The sequence below is a fragment of the Macrotis lagotis genome, chromosome 5 (assembly GCF_037893015.1).
Source record: "Macrotis lagotis isolate mMagLag1 chromosome 5, bilby.v1.9.chrom.fasta, whole genome shotgun sequence".
Taxonomy (NCBI): domain Eukaryota; kingdom Metazoa; phylum Chordata; class Mammalia; order Peramelemorphia; family Peramelidae; genus Macrotis; species Macrotis lagotis.
In genome coordinates this window covers 77,547,656-77,563,301 of record NC_133662.1, presented here as the reverse complement: position 1 = coordinate 77,563,301, position 15,646 = coordinate 77,547,656, and the positions used below count along the sequence as shown (strand labels likewise).

The 15,646-nt window shown below is 35.3% G+C and overlaps 1 long non-coding RNA gene across 1 annotated transcript in view; it reads left to right on the top strand.

The window, feature by feature from the left end:
* The window catches only part of LOC141489773 (uncharacterized), an 88,889-nt gene extending 74,827 nt beyond the window's left edge, over nucleotides 1–14,062 (top strand). Inside the window, exons 2-3 of the long non-coding RNA XR_012468983.1 lie at nucleotides 8,014–8,075; nucleotides 9,624–14,062. This is a non-coding gene — a long non-coding RNA (uncharacterized LOC141489773). The remainder of the gene's footprint in view (nucleotides 1–8,013; nucleotides 8,076–9,623) is intronic.
* Nucleotides 14,063–15,646: the final 1,584 nt, after the last annotated feature.

Genomic DNA, 15,646 nt, shown 5'->3' with positions numbered 1-15,646 from the left:
ATTTTTATACCTAAGAAAATTAGGCTTATAAATGGCAAGTGATATGTTCAAGATGATAGAAGTAGGAAATAGCAGAGCCAGGATTTGAATGCAGGTTCTCTGATCCAGTGCTTTTTCTGTAAAATTATATTTTATCTCTAACAGTGGACACGCAACAATCTCAACTGACCCTCACTACAAATTAAATATTTGGCCATGCATTCTCTTTTTACAGATAGGAAATGAAAACTTAGAATAAGTAATTTGCTGAAGATGACCCAGCTCATTAAGAAACAAGGAAGGATGGGGGAAGCTAGGTGGTACAGTGGATAAAGCACTGACCCTGGAATCAGGAGGATGTGAATTCAAATCCAGCCTCAGACACCTAATAATTACCTAGCTGTGTGACCTCATTGCCCCGTAAAAAAAAATAATAAACAAGGAAGGGACCTAAACACTAATCTTCTTACTTTAAATTCACTGGTCTTTCTGAACAAAATTCACATCTTTAGAGAGTTAGAAAGGATCTCAGCAGTCACACAGTTCAACTGATACCCCAAATAGGTGATCATTCCCCTCAATGAGGGGAAGCTCACTCTCTCCTAAGGCAATATATTTCATCTTATCCAAATATTATTAGAAAGTTTTTTTTCATCAAAAATATATCTGACTCTTTGCAAATTGAATCCTTTTGCAGTCAAGAAGAACAGATTTAATCTTTTCCCCACATTATATCCTTTCACATTTGTGAGCACAGCCATCACTCCGCCCCACCCCCATCTCCCTCTGATTCTTCTCCAACCTAGAATACTTCAGCTCCTTTGAGAGAGGAACCAGAACCACCTGAGATTTTTTAATAGGGTATCTCTCTTCCCCACAAATATTTTGTATTTACCTACCTGATGCTTGCTTAAATAGAATGGAAACTCCTCAAGGGCAGGACTGCTTTATGCTTATGCTTCTATCTCCACTACCCAGCATAGTTCCAAGTCTGGATAAAAACAGAGGCTTATAATTGAATAAATGCATTAGCAACAATTAATCAAACATTTATTAAGCTCCTTCTCTAGGTCATGCAATATCTTAATTGCTGCCAGTACAAAGATACCAATTTAACAGTCTTTGTCCTCAAAGATCTTATATATTCCAATCAATATGTGTTTGAAAAGGTTTAGACAAAATAAATAAAAGACAATTTTGAAGAAAAGACTCTAGTAGTTGGGTAGAATCAGCAAAGGCTATAGGAGATTGTTGCTCTCAAACTGTACCAATGACATCATGAGGTATTGTCTTGACTTGCTTATGAATTGGATTTAAGTGAAACAGAATTACACAAAATTATCATTCTCACTCTCTCCTCCAGTCACTGGAGTCCAGTGACAAAACAAGTCAAGATGATTTGAATGGAGAAGATAGATCTTAAACTGAGCTTCTAGGAGGAAGCTCTAGGATTATTCAGAGGACTCATCTTGGTGGAGTTCCAGTAAGGGAAGTGTTCAGTCATTCTTGTTCCATGCCTATCATTTACAAAAATATTTATTTTTTGTGGAAAGAGTTTCTCATATTTTAAGGTGATTCCTTGACACAAGTATTTTTTACATAATTGTTAACTAATAGACATTTGCTGAACTGTTTTGACTTGTGATCAGAGTCTTTACTCAAGCCAGCAATTTTAAACACAGGCATTCTCTCAGATACAGGAATAATTTGTATAATAGATGCAAAAGATGTTTTAGGATTATGTCAATGTTTCATAAGAAAGTATTTGAAATGAACTATAGCTGAAAGAAGAAGGATACTCCACAGGTAATATTACATTCTCATCTGGGATTTTCAAATATGCAGAAGAAGCACATTTCTTAAGCATTGTGATGATTTTCCAGTTTGTAGCCCAGGGCCTTTTTATTTGAAAAGTATGTAATTAAGGTTTGGGGATGATGCAGAAGATGAGACTTTAGGAAGAATTCCTCTTTTGAATTAATTATATTGGAGGAATATGTTGTAAAAGAAAAAATGAATCTAAGTACCAAAGGTTTAATAAAAAAAGGATGTGCTTCATGTATTATGGATACAACAGTGCTTATGGTGATTGCAGGCCTAGCTCCCCTAATCAAACAAGGGTATATATATATATCCTTGTCCAAAGAGGAAAGATATTTAAGATTTTAAAAAAGCTATCTGTGAATTCCATACTTCAAGGAGCTATTATTTCATCAGTATAGGTATTCTGTTCCCTAACACAGATAGCAACTTTTCTGTACTTTGGGCTTTGTGAGATGCTGTCTGGAAAAAAAGCCATTCCAAGAATAAACCTTTGGAAAGATTGAACCTGATGCTGTGAATATAGAGTAATGCTCTCAGAACAAGAAAAATATAGGTTCAAATTTTAACTTTGACTTATTTATGCTGACTTTGGGGAAGTCATTAACACCTTTTGGAGCCCTAGGCAACTCTCTAAGACTATCAGTTGCAGAACAGGATTTTATCTTCTTTGAAAGTAATGCTAGTGACTTTGTACAACCCTCATTCACTTAAAGTCAATTCACTCACTTATTTGCCATAGCATCATGTCATGGCCCTTTTAGAGAATGAAGGACAAACAATAATGAATGTGAGTAGTAGGAGTGGCTCTACTGTCGGCCAGTTGGGCACCAAAGCTTCTATTTTGACCAGAAACCTTGCTGATCTTCTTCTCCCAGATTCATTTTGGGGGGGATTAGGTTAAAGAGACATATCTCTGCCTTCATATCTTTCTTAACCTTAATCATACCTTTTTTTTTAAGCAAAGGTATCTTGGAAAGCATCAATGAATGACTGTTAGCCAAGATAGAAGATACTCTGAGAGATTTTCTCTCTGAGTTATGATTTTAGAAGGCTAGAAATGCACCTTTGCACTCTATCAGGTTCAGTGAAACTTAAAATTCCATTAATGAAGGATGAGCCTTTTTAATTCTTGAGAGACATATTATATTGACTTGGGTTCCTATGGCCAACAAGCTGAAACTTTTCTGAAACCAGGCTTTGATGGAGAGCAGCAGTAGAAAACAAAGGTTGTTGGATACCTTGTGAAAAGAGGGGGAACCTGAAGGGGAAGAGAGGTCAGATATAGAAATGGGAATCTGGGAATGTCTAAACATAATATCAGTTATTTTAAGAACTTTCTAAGAGTTTTAGACTAGGTAATAAGATTTTTTTCTGAATCTGTGTTCAGGAAGGACTAGCTTTCTAAGCCCTTTTCAGGGCTGCCCATTCATGATTGGTGACCTTCTCCCCAACTGTCTCTAGTATGCACATACTAGTGGTCATACCCAGGTAGGAAAAACAAAACAAAAAACCCAAACTAGCTCAGCACACTGGTTGAGAGTAACCAATAGACCTCAGATTTATTAACGAGGTCTTCCCGAACTATGTGGAGATTTCCTCTGGAAGAATGGGTAGATGAGTCATGAAGGCAGTTGAAGCAGGCACTGTGAAGTGCTTAGAGCTTGGTCAGACATTAAAAGATACCAAGGTCACCCACTGCATCCTGGTCCATTGTCAGTCCTCTTAATTTTTGTCTTGACACTGGATTTATATAATTTTAGATGAGAGAGCAAATATGACTTTATGTAACTCTGCTTTACTTAAATCCAATTCACTTGTGAGTCAAGACATTACCCTGTGATGTCACTGGTTCTCTTCAAAACAAAGGCTGAATAATCATTGATGTCAAACATAAATGACATTTTTTAATAATGATGATGATGATGATAGCAAACATTTATATAGTCACCTGTTATGTGATAGGCCAGTGTGTTAGATACTTTATAATAATGATATCAATAATGACAAACATTTATATAGCACCTACTAACAGGCAGTGTGTGCTAGACTCTTTACAATAATAATAATAATAATAAGCAGTGTGATGGCCATATACAGGACCTACTATGTGCTAGACAGTAATAATATTGAACATTTATATAGCATCTATTATGTGACAGGTAATGTGATAGACACTTTTTAATAATAATGATGATGATGACAAACAATTTATATAGCATATAGCATATAGTGTATATTATATACTTTACAGCAATAATAATAATATGTGCTGAGCCACTTTATAATAATAATAATAATAATAATATCTACTAACATTTATATAATAAACACTATGTGACAGGCAGTGTGCTAGATATTTAATAATACTAATAATGATAATAATAATGATGAATATTTATATAGCATCTACTATGTGATAGTGTGCTAGATACTTTATAATAAAAATAACTATAATGAACATTTATATAGCACCTACTATGTGACAGGCAGGCAGAGTCCCAAATTCTTTACAATAATAATAATAATAATAATAAATATTTATATTGCATTCACTGTGTGACAGGCAGTGTGCTAGAACTTTACAACAACAACAATAATAATCTCTAATAACATTTATATAGCACCTACTATGTGACAGGCAATGTGCCAGATGCTTTTCAATTATTATTTGATCCTCATAATAACCTTGAGAGGTAAGTACTATTATTAGCCCCCCCCCCCCCTTTTTAACAATTGAAACTCAAGCAAAGGGCAATTAAGTAACTTGCTCAAAGTCAACCAGCTAGTGAGTATCTGAAGTTATATTTGAGCTGAGGTCTTTCTGACTTCATTGCCAGTACTCTGTTTTGAGTCATTTGAAAAGTTTTAGAGAGGCAGATTTCACTTCCATGTCATAGTAAAAGGGCATGGAAGTGATCTTCCTATTAAGCAGAGTGACTCAGGAATCAGAGGGGCTACTTTTGGAGCATCAGAAAATCTAAGTGCAGGCTCTGTTGGGTGGAGAAAGGTAGAGAACTGAGTTACATTGCAATGGTTTGGGGTACCCCATATTTTGGGACACTCATAAAGAGAGGGGACAACTTGAAGGAGGAAGAAGGGCATTAAAAAGGGAGTTTGGCATCAAGTATTTCAAGATTCCAGTTAAAGTGTTGGACTACATGATGTATAAGCTTCTCCTGGACTTGATGTCATCTTCTTGGGTTTCTGGTAAAAACTGAAGGACCACTGGGCAAGGATATTATAAGAGGGAGTTCCTGTTAAGGTGTAGGTAAGACTCAAAACTTCTATGATCCTTTCTAATTTCAAGTCTCTGATTCTGTAAAAAAATTTTTTTCATCAAGATCTCTTTTGCACTTTGAAACTGGAATGGGAGCAGCAAAACAACCCTGGGAAAGCCAAGGAACAGAGAAATTTAGCCTGCCCAAATGGCCTGGTTGATATCATAGGCTGAGTAACTGATGGGTGGGAATATTTTTTTCTTTCCAAATCAGAATTGCTCTGATGAAAACTAAATCGATCACCACCTTGAGTCTGTGCCTTGGGAATCTGATCAAGTTGCTTAACATCTTCCTCTTTATTTTTTGAGTGTGACTCTGTTTATGTCTTGTATCAACGTACTGAGTCCATATATCACCAATAACTTGTTCATAACTTCTGCATGTTATCTCTTGGCTTTTGTGTAATATGTGGGATTGGAATAATTATTACTTGGGCTGTTTGGGAGAGATTGAAAACATATGATTTGAAACAAACATACATTTAAGAAAAGACAACATTTGGAACTTGTTAGCTTTCTGTGTGCTTCAAAAAAATAATTTTTTTTTATAAAGACAAACGTATGGGATTCTAATGCTCTAACTGACCTGGGTGAACACAATAAGGGGACTTAATGCTTTTCTTTCCAAACATAGTTTTTCTGGCCAGAGCTGGCTATCATGATTGGCAAGTGTTGTAACTGTGTTCACTGGAAAACAAATGATCTCATAGACCAAATGACTCCTTATTGGTAAGTAAAATAAGAGTTATGAAATAATCACAAATAGGGGAAGTCCTTTGTTTATACTTCAGAGCCATCAGATGGGCACCTTTTCTTCTGTGGAGGGAGAGTTAGGGCTAAAGGTAGATTTATTTGAGGGCACTGTGCCCTGGAGAACACTGGGTTGATTTCAGGTTTGTTCCCTTCCTCCTCTATTCCCTAAAGAACAATATAATTCGGTTTTAGATCTGTGTTTTCTAAGGCACCTCAAGGTCGAGTGACTATTTCAAGGTCACCCGGCGAAAATGGCTTTTGCCTTGTGTTTGACCCCAGGAAACGAGAATTTCCTGATTCTTGGCTCTTCCCTAAAAACCATTAGTCTTTGAAATCTCCTCTGTGGTTTGTGCTCATTTGTCTATGGCAAAGTGATATATGTAGCTACAGATGTTGTTATAGGAATTAGACAAGAGATTGACTAGCAAATGCCTAACAATTTCTTTTGAGATTTTTTTCCCTCAGGAGGTGATCCTTTTAAGGAAAAAGAATCATTCTATTTTAGCAGAAGGACCTCGGGATTTGGAGCCAGAGAAATTAGGTTGTACTATAATACCTATATGATTGGGGACAAATGATTTCCCTTCCCTCTCCACCCCCCCCCCCCCGCTTTGTATCAATTTCAATTTATATATATTTCAGTGCCTATCACGTACAAAGCAGAGGGGATACAAAGACAATTCTTGCCTTCAAGAAACTTGAATTTTATTAAGGTTGGAGACTATAATGTGCTTATAGGCAAGTAAATAGAAAGTGTATAAAAATAAATGCAAAGTAATTTCAGCCAGGGACGGAGATAGAATCTGACATACTCTGAAAAACACCTTAAATTCTGTGAATTGGTGGCAAAGAGAGGTTATATCTAGGCATCTGGCAATTTATTCAAAGTCACAAGCAAAAGAAGAAAGGTTATGTCCAGGGAATAGCTACCAGGTCAGTTTAACTGGAATTTAAGGATACTGAAAGGATAGTACTATAAAATAAGACTTGAAAGGTAGGTGAAAGATGGATCCAAGAAGGTCTTTAGATGCTAAAGCAATCTAGAGGCAATGGGGAGTAACTGAAGATTTTTGAGCAGAGAACAAACAGCACAGCGAGATCTGTGGTTTAGGGATCAGTTTGACAGCTATGTGGAGGATGTTGAGGAGGGAAGATATTGGAACCTTAATTGGAAGATTATTGTCATAATCCAAGTGAGAGGTGACAAGCTCATTTAAAATATGGTACAGTTGAGCTAGATAACTTATTCCTATTTTAAATCTTAATAGATATGTGAAGCCACTCAAGTTTGATCAGGGCTCAGAAACTAGGAATTAGAACTATCACTATCACCTTCATTCACCAATATATTCAATTAATTTAAAAAAGAAATTCAGACAAGGTCATGAAGCCAATGACAGTAATTAGTCAGTCTGACTTGTTTATTTAATAAAACAATGATTTGGATGTAAAAAATTTAAACTCTTTGTCTTCTTTGACCCTATAATATTGTAAGGACAGAGAAATTTCTCTTTTCCCACCTATGTTTAATGTTTGGATTTAGGAAACCAGTATCATGATTAAATTGTCTCTCAGACCCAGTGATCTCTGAAAGTGCAGATGATGGTTTAGAGACCATCAATCCTTGTGAATGACAGCCGGTCACATGCAGAGGGCTGACTTTGTGTCTGGCAGTCAGTTGCTGGCACATAGTAGGCATTTAATAAATGTTTATTGACTGACTGAAACCATTTGAAAGGTGTGAACAAGCACACAATTAGACTTGTTCTGTTTGGGCTCCAGTGGGAAAAATTAGAAATGGATAGAAGTTGACTAAAAGCAAATTTTTCTGCCAGATATTTCTCAACCATTAGTGCTATCTTCAAACAGACAGTGTTGCCTCCTGAGGACATGAGTTTCTTACTATTGGAGATCTGCAAGTAGAGACTGACAACTTGTTTATATATAGGTGATCCTTTTTAGGTAGGGGTAGGGATAATGGATCTCCTAGATCTCTTCTGTGTTTGAGATTTTTCAATGTTTGTGTTGGGGTGGGACTCCTTCAACTTATTGGTTGAACTCTCACTAGATTTGTCTCAGAGTAATATCTAAGCCTCTTTTGAAAACAGTCTTGATGAAAGTGGGGGACAAAAAATAAGCACTTTTATAAATATCTCATTTGATCTTCCTACCAACTTTAGGAGATGGATGAAGGAATGGAAAAAAGCAGAGGTGAAGTGACTTGCCCAAGGTCACACAGCTAGTAAGTGTCTAAGACTGAATTTGAATTCAGGTCTTCCTGACTCCAAGGTTAGTACTCTATCCACTGTACTACCTTACTGCCTCTTTTGTTTTTTTTTTAACAAAGTAGTGGGGTTAAGTAACTTGCCCAAGGTCACACGCTAGGTAATTATTATGTGTCTGAGACTGGATTTGAACTCAGGTCCTCCTGATTCCAGGACCCGTGTTCTATCCACTTTGACACCTAGCTGCCCCACCTCACTGCCTCTTAAGAGAAAGTACTAAATACCATAAGTCAAAAGAAGTAGGCCAAATAAATTGGGGAAAAAAGCAGTAAGGAAACCCAGAGGATGCTGAAGAGAAGTGTCATCACATTCATTTCACTTCAATTCCACATCATGCATTGGATCTCATCAATGTTAGATAATATTAAATACATAAGCAATGAATAATATATGATTAATACTGTGAAGTAGTTTATTTACCTAAGGTTGACAGTGTTAGAATCATTATTAAATATATAAGTACTTAATATTATGAATCCTGGAAGGTCACTCCTCGGAGGCGAGGTTCTAAAACAAGGTAGGAAATGCCCTGATTCAGGTCTGTGGTCTGGTGCTGTCACGGCAACTGCAGTCAGGACTAGAAATTCACTAAATGCAGTAGCTTTTAAGGGGTAATTTATAGCAGGAGAATGATGTTACAAATATCCAAATGGCCCTTGGCAGAAAAAAAAGGTTTCTCTCCATAATTCTAAAACCTCTGTAAGAATATAAGTATGTTCTTGACTACATTTGAGGATATAGGTGGAACAAATTTCTCTAAATTTCTCCATCAGGAAAATGTGAAAACTGAAATTTGGGAGAAAGCAAACTGGAGGCTCAAGTGTGCTTAGAGAAAGAAATTACAACTTGAGGGAGACTTGTGTGAAGAAGTGTAGAATCTTGAAGCTCATGAAAGGGTATCATAATGGTCTATAGTGAATGGTCTTAGATTCACATGACCTTTAGAGAGAAAAGGGTCACAAAAAAATCAAACTAATTCCATGGGGTAGAGAAACTAATTTCAGAAGATTAAAAAAAAATACAGTTGCATCTGACGAATTTCCTTGCTTTAAGCAAACCAACTGGGATAGATAGTAGTTAAGGTTTAAGAAGCCAGTGGCTTTTCCAAAAAGATGTAGTTGATAAGTCAATGAAAGAAGACTGAAACTCAGGGAGTGAAAACTCTGAAGGTCAGATAGAACATGATCTTTCTTATCCAGGAAGCAGGGATGGAGCAGACTAACAAAAAACTGGGCTCTCATGGAATTATGCACAGACAGTTTAAACTAAGGGATGTAACCATGAGTTTTTTATAGGTAAAGAATTCTCCTCGGATCCTTCTGTTCCAGGAGAAGGATGAGGTAGTGCTGGAGATAGAAAATGAACTCCCAAACCTATATAATTACCATTGGTGTGGGATTCCTACTTTGTTGGTGGAGATCAATGCTTTGAGTCTGTGAGAAGGACAAAGCAGAGTGGGCAAAAGAGAGTGAAAAGAGAGACCTGATTTTTTTTTCTGCTTCTAGATTCAAGATAAGATCTGTGATGCCAACCTCTCTTTAAGACAATGAAGAAAGAAGGAATTTGGGAAGAAGTTGTACTTCAACTAAGTCTTTATTCTTAACTTTTACACACAGGAACACAACTCTAAAGAGAAAGGTGATGCCCACGAGTCAAGTCCAGGAAGTAATTGCTGGGCAAAAAAAGTGAATCATTGGATATACTGAGTACTGGACATGCATAAGAAAATTTTTACTCCATGTTAATCTACAAAGAAGTTCCATCTATGAGTAATGAAAGACTGCTTTCCCCCCACTCTTGATAATGTTGAATTGATTAGACTGATAGACATTTCCTTGGTCCTAAGAATTACACAAAGTATTGCTATAGCAGATAGTATGATGGTGAAAAACAAAGAAAACAAAAACAATCATCCATATTATGAAGAGTGTTCCACAACTTCTGACTTTATTATATTGAGTAAAATTCACTATCATTGTGATGTAGAGGAAAAGAAGCAGGATTTGGAATCAGAATATGTGAAATTGCATTTTAGTTCTTATAAGTGACCTATGGAAAGTCACTTAACCTTGCTGAACCATGATGGTTCATTTTTTCCAAACAGAACAATAGTTCTACTTTATAGTCCGTATCATTTTAATTATCTGTTAATTCTTGAGTTTCTGGTATAAAAATGATGAATGGATTTGCTTCAGGATCTTAAAAACATTTAAGAATCTAAAACTATCTCTCCCTTTTCCTCTTTTTCTTTTTTCTTCTTCCTTTTCTTTTCTCTTCTCTTTCCTTCTGTCTCTTTCCCTTCCTGTTTATCTATGTACATACATACATGCATATATATATCTATATAAATATCTATACATATCTATACCTATCTATATCTACATATATATATATATATGTATATACTTATTTATATTTGACAGTACCAATGGGAGAACTTCCTCTATAAATGTAGACTGGAACTTCTACAACTTATAGTCTTAGAGAGTTGTTTGAGTCACCAAGAGGTTAGGTAACTTGTTCAGGTGGGACATGAGTATAGGTCTTTCTTACTTTGATAACAACTTTCAAGCCATTCTGCCATACTGCTTCTCATATACACATATACACACACACACACACACACACACACACATATATATATTTATATGTATGTGTGTGCATGTATATATTATAGACACACATGTCAGTGTGGCTTTATATGTGTTTGAAAGGGGCTTACCATAAAACAACAAGCATACCACCCATGTTGTGTTGAAAAGCTAGTAATATGACAAAGAAAGGTTATAAATGTAGAATAAGTGTACCACCTGCAGAGTGTTAAAATCAAAACAAAACAAAACTAGTATTACTAAATGGGTTTACAATCAATCAAGCCCATGTGATGTTGGAAGGATATTACTCATATGGCTCATAAAGTGGGGGCTCACTATTGCCCATCCAGGCTAATGAAATCTCTCTCTCTCTCTCTCTCTCTCTCTCTCTCTCTCTCTCTCTCTCTCTCGTTCCTACCTGAGGATTTGGATTTATTCTAGATCAGATGAACCAACATACCAATATTCCATAGGACAATGATTTCCAACTGAATGAAACTGAGTTTTATAATTCACCAGCAATAATCAATTGGTCTGTTCACATATTTCAGTTTAACCTTTTGCTAGTAATGATAGCTGATACTTATACAGGTTGTAATGAGTCAGTACCTTTTTTAAGTTTTTAATGGCTTAAAACTGCTTTAAGACTTTTGGGATACATTATTTACTACTCTATCAGACACCTCCTAGCTGTGTAACTCTGTCTGCCTCAGTTGCTCATCTGTAAAATGAGCTACAGAAAGAAATGGCAAATCACTATAGTACCTTTGCCAAGAAAACTTCAAATGGGGTCACCACTGAAAAATGACTGAACAACACTAACAGCAGCAGCAACAACATACTGCACTTATGGTTTACAAAGGACTTTAGGAATTCCAGCTATTTTTATTTGATCATATGAGGCAAATACTATAGATATTATTATACCCATTTAACAGATGAGCAAAAGACTCAGAGAAGTTCAATGATTTGCCCTAGTAAGTACCAGATACATGATTTGAATCTAAATCTTCTTGACTCCAAGTCTAGGATTACCTGAGTCTAAATCTTGAGCTCTATCTTCACTATGCCATAGTATGGCTTTTGTAAAATATTTTTATTAGGACAATATTTGTTGTTAAATTATTTTTCAGTCATTTTCAGTACTCATGAGCCCATTTGGAGTTTTCTTGACAATATTTGCCATTTATTCTCCAGTTCCTTTTACAGATGAGAAAACTGAGGCAAAGAAAGTTAAATAACTTGCCTAGCATCATGCAGCTACTGAGTGTGTGAGGCCAGATTTAGGAATGTGAGTCTTTCTGATTTCCAGGACCCAGTTCTATCTGTTGTGACACCTACCAAACCTTAGAATAATATAGAATATTTTTATTAGAACAAATCAGGTTAGCCAGTTAATTGAATTCATTCTCACTGAATTCTAATGAAAAGATTGGATCCCAGTAAAAGAGTGAAATTTCCCTGCCAAACTCATCTGAACAAGAGGAGTTGCAAGGAAAGCACATGGAGATTTGTTTGGGAAATGCTCCATCAGTGTTGGCCAATTGCTAGTGTAAAGTAGCAATCCAGGCTAAATTTTTACTAGTCTACAAAACTTTTACCAGTAAAAGTTTTCACTTTTAAAAACAGGTAAACTTAACAGTTCTGATTCTTGATGGACAAGGTGAATTTCACCCTCACCCACTGTGATCCATGTGGACCAACTCTTAACTTTCAATTAATTAAGGGGGGCAGATGGAAAATTGCATCGACCACATACTTTGAAGGGAGGTGTGGCTTATTGTGTCTGTGAACATGCTACAGCCCTTGTGCCTGTTTACAATCAGGAATCAGCCAGTGGAGGTGGGGAATAATAATTTTTATTGACATCACATAACTATTTAACTATTGTAGTCTTGTATTTGAATTCATTATACTCTTTTGAGTAACGTAAATGATGATTGAAACTAAAAGGTGATTTTTCCAAGGCCTGGAAAACTTGCCACAAGGAATGGTACTTTGCTTTGCAAGGGAATATACTTCTGAATTATCTAAGCTTGGCCAATTAAAAAAATAAGTACAATTTGATTGTCTGCAAAGATTAATTTTTTCTTTTTCAGAGAATTTTCTTATTTTTATTATTTGGTAAGCCATCTAACAAACCTTAGAACAATATAGAGCAAATTGGATCTCTGACTTTACCCATACATGAAATTCCTAATGAGGAAATTCTTTCTTCTATTGGAGATGGGTATCTATTATATAATTTGAGTCTTGGAGTATTACCTGCAATACTGAGAGATTAAATGAATCAATGGGTTACATTGACAGGATATATTGAACCCAGTTCTCCTTGACTTGAAATCAACACCTTCTACATTGTCTACTACAATACATTACAGTAATGTTGATTAGCTATTGGATTTATTGTTTGAATTGGGTCAGAGGAAAATTCACCCAGACTGCAATGGATCATCTGCAGAAATGTTTTGTGACACAAAACCATAGACATGTTACTGACTTTTGAAGATATCTGAAAATTGGTAATTTCAAAAAAAAATCTCTTAAAATTAAGTGCCAGAGCATCTCTTTTAAAAGCTATTGTGGGGGCGGCTAGGTGGTGCAGTGGATAGAGCATGGCCCTGGAGTCAGAAGTACCTGAGCTCAAATCCGGCCTCAGACACTTAATAATTACCTAGCTGTGTGGACTTGGGCAAGCCACTTAACCCCATTTGCCTTGCAAAAAAACCTAAAACAAAAAAAAAGACTATCATGTAGTTGAGAAATCACTCAAGATTTTCTATTTAGAGACCTTTTGAATTGCTATCAGGAATGAGAGAGAGCATCAAATTCAAAATAAATAGGTTGGTTTTGGGTTTTGTTTTGCATCTTTTACATCTCCAAGAACAGAAAAATTGGTGAGAAAGAACAGTCATGATGGTCTACTCTAATTTTTATGATTCTGAAAAGTTAGGAGAGAGATCTCACAGATTAATAATGGAAGAATCGTTTTGAATTTGTTTGTTTGCTTAATAATCCTATTGGATTATCAATTTTCCTACTACCCTACTTAGAAACTATAATGAAATTACTCTGGTCTCAAATGAGGAAAATCTCAGTGGGATGACTGATGGTTGACCTTTATCTCTTAATCAAAGAACTTTTATGTGCCTTTTTTGATGTATAAGGTTTGGAAGTCATACATACATACATATATATATATATATGGTTTTTATATGTGTATATGTAGATATATGCTGGTACACACATACAATGTGTCTAAAAAGAAAACAAAGATAGAGAAATTTAGGATATGTATATTAAAAATATTTTGTTTTATTGTTTTTATTTGGGTAGATGGGAGATAGTGTATAGGGACTAAACTTTTCTCCAAATATTTGGGAGAGCTTTCCTAAAAAAAAAGCTTCAGGTATTAAGAAAATTACTTTGGAAATCTTTCAAAATACAAGAATAAAAATTTAAATATATAATATGATTATTTTCATTCTTTAGTAGAGTTAAATAATTTAAAAATCCTGCTTAAACATAAGGGGATCAGTGTTTATTATCATAAAGCTGTACTATACACACTTGGGCTGAGTAGGCATTTATTTGTTGTTAGTGATAATGAAAATTTAAAAATTTCAAAGTAATTTTTTTTGGAAACCTGCAGTTAAGTACCATGAGTTTATCTTGTCATTCCCATTTTACTGTTTCAGATATGACATTTTTTGATATATATATATATGTGATAGTGCTTGTTGATCACAAATGCTTAGTCACCACTACATATATTGAAAAATATAATTAAAAGAATGGGAAATGTCACATTTTTTTTATACTAAATCCCTCTTCTATTGCCTAGCTTCATAGTAAGTACTTGATAAGTATTTGGTTAATTTACAAAGAATTAACTGAATTAAGAATTAAATATTTCACATCAATTCCCAGGGACCATCAATTATGAAACTATTAAAGAAAATTTAAGTTCAAAGTGGATTGTTTTGTACATTTGCATTGCCTTGATCGACTGTCTACATTGATCATAATGGTTGGATAATGGCCAGATGTACACTTTATTTCATGCTGTGTAGACATAAGCCATGTTTCTTTGAGTTACACATAGATCTTTTGGGAACAATTCAATTTCATTCAGGAAAGTAAATATTACTTGACCTCCTGGAATGAGATCTGATTTTCATTAGGTTGGGCCTGCTGTTATATGCTGTCCCAGACCTTTGTCAAACACCACTGTAACATTATTTAGTGAAAAGAATGTGTGGGGGCTCAAGTCTTCCTCAAGTTCTTACTCAAGACTTACCGAGTCCCTGTGGTGTCTGGGTCTTAAAATCTAAGAGGAATCAAATTTGGAAAAATACCATTTAAAAAAAGTTGGACTGACACCTTTATTTTGGGAATGTATGAAAGAAAATTTGGGATTGTCTAAGTTTACTGAATTAGGAGAATGGATTTAAGATCTAATATTGCATTTAGGCAACTACCATTTTTCCACTCAGGTCCTTTGTATCATGTTTTCTCAAATACAGTACTCTTAAGTGAGCTACAGTTATGACAGGAACAAAGGATGGAGAGAACTGTATCTGACGTATAGAATAAAGCAAACTGAGGTACCTCAGTCATTTTGCAATTAATCACAGGGGAGCAGACACTATATTAACTATATTTTGGACTGAATATGAATAGATACAACCAAAGGGATTCTGGGGCTAAGCAACCAACTGTAGTTGTGTCTAAAGAAAACTACTACAGAACACATCTGTTGGTGGTTAGTAGATCTTTAGAATGTCTAGAAGACTGAAAATATTGTAAATCAAAAGAATATATTTTTCTAATCTTTGCTTCATGAATTCAATGGTAAAAAGGAAAAAGCTCAATAGATTTGGGATTTCCAATCCTATCTATGGAATAGCTTTAAATAATTTTGGAGAAAAATC